The sequence below is a fragment of the Ambystoma mexicanum genome, chromosome 1q, assembly GCF_040938575.1.
Source record: "Ambystoma mexicanum isolate Mex_15411 chromosome 1q, UKY_AmexF1_1, whole genome shotgun sequence".
NCBI lineage: Eukaryota > Metazoa > Chordata > Amphibia > Caudata > Ambystomatidae > Ambystoma > Ambystoma mexicanum.
The window spans coordinates 875,938,448-875,945,188 of NC_090922.1; positions in this window are offsets into that span (position 1 = coordinate 875,938,448).

Genomic DNA, 6,741 nt, shown 5'->3' on the forward strand with positions numbered 1-6,741 from the left:
CCCAAATATAGAATGACCGCAATATATAATACAGGGCATATAGTTGATAGTATATATCACACAAGTGTAAAAGAACCCCACAAATTTTGTTGGTACAAGTAAGCTGCACCCCCGATGAATATATTAGAAGAGGACAAAGCCTCAGGGCAGTATGCATGGCATGGATGCCAATCAAGGGGATCCCTACATGGGACAAGGCTGTTGCAGAAGAAGAAGAACGTAAGAGGTTGGGCCAGCTACATTATTCGTTACTTAAGTAACGAAAGGGGGGAAATGAGTGGATGGAGGGGACACTTGAGGCCCCCCCGCTTATTCCCATGCTTCCCGAGTTGGCCCAGCCATGGCTGCTTCAGCTCCAGGGCCCCGGCCCTGGGGCACTCATGCGGGAACACCTCCGAGAACCATCTCCCCTTTCGTACAAAAGACATTCATGGGTGCTGCATATTCCCGTGCATACCAGTGTACTGCAAGATCAGGACTCCATTTTATAACTGACAGAGTCCATCTGTAACTAGCAAAAGACCATTCAGATTTCACCCCAGTATGCAGCCATCTTTGTCAAGCACACAGCCAGCGCGGCTCTCGGCCCATCACCTCCTCTCTGCCGTCCACATAACCGTCCGTTTCCCATGAGAAGGCTGGCAGCAGGAATGCAACAAAATCCACCCTGTACAACTTGCCGTCCAACTCCCTCCAGTGATTCAGATGCAGCTCAAGGGGAGAAGGCTAGAGCCAGGGCTATCTGTCTCTGTAAACCTGCCCTGCTTCCCACAGACCCTGGCCATAAAAACCTAATCCCTGTGTACCCCAGAGCAGAGTCAACAACAAAGGAGACCCTTAAATCAGTGATTGTATTTTCCCTGCCGACCTGCATGAGCAAAAGAATGTCCCTTCATTGTGTGTGGAGTTCGTATGAATCCGCTGATACCTTAAGCAAGCTAATGAGTAAACAGTGTAAATGCATATACGTGTGCTATTGGAAGTTCCTATGCTAACCTGTTATGCTGAAGGTAGAATGTAGGTGACTTATAACAATGAAATATGTACATAACTAATGGTAATCTCATAACGTGTAAACAAACCTTAGATCTGTGCAAGCTCACACAATGCTACCTCAATGTTGATAATGTAGAATGTAATTGTATGCATGCCGTTAGAAAACCTCATATGAACCTTAGCTGCACTCGACTACCCTTGCTGTGCGGTTATTTTTCAGTTATTTCTCTCTTACCACCCCCTGTTTTAGTGTTACGACATTGCCCAAATTGTATGGAGTTAGTAGATGTCCTAAGCGTATTTCACTTAAATAATAAACCAGCCAAAATGTATGAAGCGGTAACCCGTCATGAGTAAATGTAAAGGCCTCCAGTTATTCCGTGAGCCGAGACCAGAAGCCCTGAAAGGGGAGCCTAAGCCTATCTCCGATCACCCCGGCTTCATAAGGAGTTATGCTGTTTTGACACTTAGTCACCTAAGCCCCTCTAAGGAAGTGCACGTCTAAAGATGAAATGTATTTTTTGTAATCCAGCTACAGCAACCATATACCCTAACCTTCCCCTTGTCAATATTGAAGGAATACCACCGACCATACATTGACCTTACAACCCCCACCCCAGTTTAGTGCTCAACTATCTGAGCAAGAGAGAATGATATCCTAGATTGAGTCATATAATTGATGTTCAGTAATGAATAAGCATGCCTTGTTTTCACACGTGCAAATTGCCGGCTTTGCCGCCGGATGAACCAGTCAAACGTATGAATGGATCAGAATGTGTGGCCACAAGGGCAAATATTACAGAAGTAGAATATCAAAGTGTCAACCCATCGGATGTCCAACTGATGGGCCCAGCTTAACGTTTGACCCCACGTATCACATCATCTCGTCACGCTCCCATGGACCAATCAGCCATCACCGACCATATAGCACCCATAGGTGCCTCCTCTTAGTGACCAATCCGGATCAACCACTTGGTCTTGGTCTTCTTCCCTCCCGGGATGTACCTTTATTGATTCTGTTGGGCAATTCACCAGCAGGCCTGGGGGCCTCTCACCTTCATTGGTCAGACCAGGAGAGGGGATGGTGACTAGGTTAGAGATAGAGATGTCTACAGAAATGAAGGTGCTCAGAGTGTGTCCGGCTAAGTGGGTTGGACCGGAAGGACGTATGGTAAGGGAGAGGGAGTCACAGATGTCACAGAACCATGAAGTGGAGAGTCGAGGTGGATATTGAAGTCACAGAGGAAGAGAAGTTTGGAACTAGAGGTCAAGAGGGAGGAGGTGATGTCAGCTCATTCAGAGAGGAAGAGAGGGATAGGGCCAGCAGACCTGTAGATGGTAGTGAGGGTGAGTGAGAGAGTAGGAGAAACCCAGAGCCTTACAGAAAAGGCATTCAAAAGAGATGTAGGATTGAGTTGGTATGATAGAAGCAGGGACCCACTGAGGTAAAATCTCTAACAAATAAGGACGTTCCTAGAAAAAGAATGTCAGGGATGAGACAACACTAACTGGAGCTTTTCAGCAGGTGTTCTACACCTCTAAAGATGAATGACCAAGAAATAAAGTTCTATACTTAACCTCAAGAGTCCTTATTCCTTAGTGGAGACCCTAGACAACAAAATAATGTCCACAAAGTTAGTGAACAGTGAATTCTTAATCCTAATTTTAACAAGTCCTTATCCTCCCGGCTGTTCCAAGAAATGACCAACAAAAGGGTTGACAAATCCTGTTCTCAAATGTCCGCCCTAATCTCACACAACCAAATAGAAAAGTACTCCTGGGCAAGCTCTTCCAGGAGTTACTCATAATCTAGACACTTCCTCTGTCTACTACTCACGGTGACTTACAAGATCTCTCCCATGTTTATGCTTTGCTCTTTTCAGGCTTTACCTCAGCCTTGTGGCATTCCCTTTAGGTCTTCCAAATCACAGCCTTCAATTCAAGTCTCTCCTATTAGTATTATTATTATGATTATTAATATTATTATTATAATATTTATTGAGCGTAGACATAGCTTCGAGAAGCAACGGAGTACTTTACAGAGGTATACAACAATACCGATACATGGAGCATGTTTCCTGAGCTGTATGATGCCTGCCACCCTTGCTATCTCATTCCTCCTTGAATGTGCTTTATAAATATAGTGACTCACTCTTTTGAAAAGTGCATCACAGTGCTAGTTAGTCAACACTAAGTGCACGTAAAACCAAACTAATACCACACTTCAAATGAAAGTAGCTCTTCTGAACAATTGTGCTGTACCCTGAACGTAGTGCCATCTGTATGTGTGAGAGGAAGGGTATGTTAGCTCAGCTAGGATTAACCAGTGAGCTCAAGGTTAAATCCGTTTTTGCAACATGCACAAAGCTTCACCAAGCTACAGTTCCAGGATTGTAACATAGATGACTACAACAGGTGCATTAACCAACTGGGCTATATTTCTTCAGTGGCTGGTGTTGCTGGGAGTATTATTGGGGCAAGGCAGTGTCAGTGACGTATACGGTGCACCTGATGTAAGGTTGGCTTTGTCCTAAATGGAAGTAGCATAGTTCCAAACAGGCCAATGCATATGCATATGATATGATATGATATCATGAAAGGCATGAAAGACACATACAGCCCAAACAGCAATACTATAGTGAAAAAGGGCAGGATATGTGCCTGCTTGAAAGCACTATAACCTGAAGTCTCCAAGAGCATTGCCATGTGTGTCATACTTCTCCAAGCGTGTATGAAGAGAAATCAAACACTATGCTCATTCATTGCTTGGACTCACTGCTGAAACGGCCTATAAGTGGTGGCAGTCTGCCATTATGTCAGCTCTGTTAAGTGCATGTACTAATACATTAAGAGGTACAGCAATCCAGCAATGAATTGCTGAGAACTGTTGACACCCGAAACAAAAGCACCTGCCAAGTACCATCTAAGTACTGTTGGCTGTGGATTGGACTGGACTGCCCTGTCTTTTGGATTGTTCGTGCAGCGCCGCCTCTGCCCTGCGCTGCATTGCGCCTCCCTTTCCTGTTGCCGTGTGTACGGCTTGGACTTTCTGTAAGCCAGGAGGACGTCTCACTGTGTGACACACAGTTTGCCTGGCCCTCGAACGAGGAAAGGAGGTTTCCCTTTCAGAGGAGGCCCCGCCCCCCTGTGCCGGGTGACGCCCAGGAAGCCTCTTTGAAAACCAGCCTCCTCGCGCACCTGCGCCGCGCACCTGCCAAGTACCATCTAAGTACTGTTGGCTGTGGATTGGACTGGACTGCCCTGTCTTTTGGATTGTTCGTGCAGCGCCGCCTCTGCCCTGCATTGCGCCTGCCTTTCCTGTTGCCGTGTGTACGGCTTGGACTTTCTGTAAGCCAGGAGGACGTCTCACTGTGTGACACACAGTTTGCCTGGCCCTCGAACGAGGAAAGGAGGTGACTGATTTCAACATACTGACTTGTCCTTGCCCACTTGCCTTGTTGTCCCTCACTTGCCTTGTTCCCCGGGAAGGGAACCTTTCTTGTTACACTAGTTTTTTTGCTGCTTTACCGCCTTACCAGCGCTGCCCTGGAGGTGTGGTTAACGTTCTTTCCTTTGTGTTCCTCCCCCCTAGGTTTCCCTTTCAGAGGAGGCCCCGCCCCCCTGTGCCGGGTGACGCCCAGGAAGCCTCTTTGAAAACCAGCCTCCTCGCGCACCCGCGCCGCGCACCTGCCAAGTACCATCTAAGTACTGTTGGCTGTGGATTGGACTGGACTGCCCTGTCTTTTGGATTGTTCGTGCAGCGCCGCCTCTGCCCTGCGCTGCATTGCGCCTGCCTTTCCTGTTGCCGTGTGTACGGCTTGGACTTTCTGTAAGCCAGTAGGATGTCTCACTGTGTGACACACAGTTTGCCTGGCACTCGAACGAGGAAAGGAGGTGACTGATTTCAACATACTGACTTGTCCTTGCCCACTTGCCTTGTTGTCCCTCACTTGCCTTGTTCCCCGGGAAGGGAACCTTTCTTGTTACACTAGTTTTTTTGCTGCCTTACCGCCTTACCAGCGCTGCCCTGGAGGTGTGGTTAACGTTCTTTCCTTTGTGTTCCTCCCCCCTAGGTTTCCCTTTCAGAGGAGGCCCCGCCCCCCTGTGCCGGGTGACGCCCAGGAAGCCTCTTTGAAAACCAGCCTCCTCGCGCACCCGCGCCGCGCACCTGCCAAGTACCATCTAAGTACTGTTGGCTGTGGATTGGACTGGACTGCCCTGTCTTTTGGATTGTTCGTGCAGCGCCGCCTCTGCCCTGCGCTGCATTGCGCCTGCCTTTCCTGTTGCCGTGTGTACGGCTTGGACTTTCTGTAAGCCAGGAGGACGTCTCACTGTGTGACACACAGTTTGCCTGGCCCTCGAACGAGGAAAGGAGGTGACTGATTTCAACATACTGACTTGTCCTTGCCCACTTGCCTTGTTGTCCCTCACTTGCCTTGTTCCCCGGGAAGGGAACCTTTCTTGTTACACTAGTTTTTTTGCTGCTTTACCGCCTTACCAACGCTGCCCTGGAGGTGTGGTTAACGTTCTTTCCTTTGTGTTCCTCCCCCCTAGGTTTCCCTTTCAGAGGAGGCCCCGCCCCCCTGTGCCGGGTGACGCCCAGGAAGCCTCTTTGAAAACCAGCCTCCTCGCGCACCCGCGCCGCGCACCTGCCAAGTACCATCTAAGTACTGTTGGCTGTTCGCGGTTCGCGTGGAGCGCGGAGGCGGCATCTAGACCTCCAGTAGCGTTTCGCATGGTATAGTGTGGCGAGTGCTCAGGTTTTCCCTTTGACACTGCTATTGCGCAATCCACTCGACATCTTTGTTGTAAATTCTGGTATTGCGGCCCACCAGTTCGTTTACAGCGGGGTCAGCTTCTGGTGAGTTTCCTTAAGTGGGGTGCTCTCTTCTTTGTGTCTAAGGCAAGATAGATGTGTACCTGCTGTGTACCTGCTCTGGCATAATTCCAGAATGTTTTTCTTATGTGCTTAGAGTCTATGTTTACACCTTGGTAAACTTTTTAGTGAATCTACGGAGGAAATTTCAAGAAGTGTAGGCCTGTGCTATTGCATTACCTGGCCCTTAGTGGTTTGGCACCACCCTTGTCCTTGGATAAAAAGGGGTGGTTTTCATTGTTTGGTTTTGGGGCGTGTAGAGGTGTTGAGCATGAGCCCAACTTTAAGAAGTGGCTGTAAAACTGGCTCACATCCGCAGGAACCCGCCCAAGAGTCTGTTGTTAACACCCAACTCACCCTTCCCCCTCAATTTCTGGCAGCATCTGATCTCTCACCATCTATGGCTGCCTTACTAATAGAGAGGGGGGCTGGGCTGGGCCATGAGGGGTGTAATGAGACTGTCTCAACGGTTGTACCACCATTGGTCTTCCCCCTATCCCTACATGGTTTGCCCCCGTCTTCGGCAGTGTCAACCTTCTCAGTCCAAGAAGCTAATGAGTATGTTGGGGAAGAGGGTGACGTTACTAATCATGGTCACGAATTAGATTGCTCGCCTATCCAAGGCCTTCGAGGCCTTCCTTGTTTCGCCGACACTTCTATGCTGGCCCCCACCATTGTTAGTGAACTAAGCAAAAGAGTGCGTCTCTCGTTGGGACCCTCGTCTCCTGCGTCGACTGCTTTTCCCTTTCGTGAACAAGTTCACTTTTATCTTCCCTCAGAAACCAATAGTGAAAAAGATGGCGACAACGGGACTATCCCGTCGACCTCCCTGAATAGGGGTTTGGAAGGGGGAGCCGCCTCTTTCTATG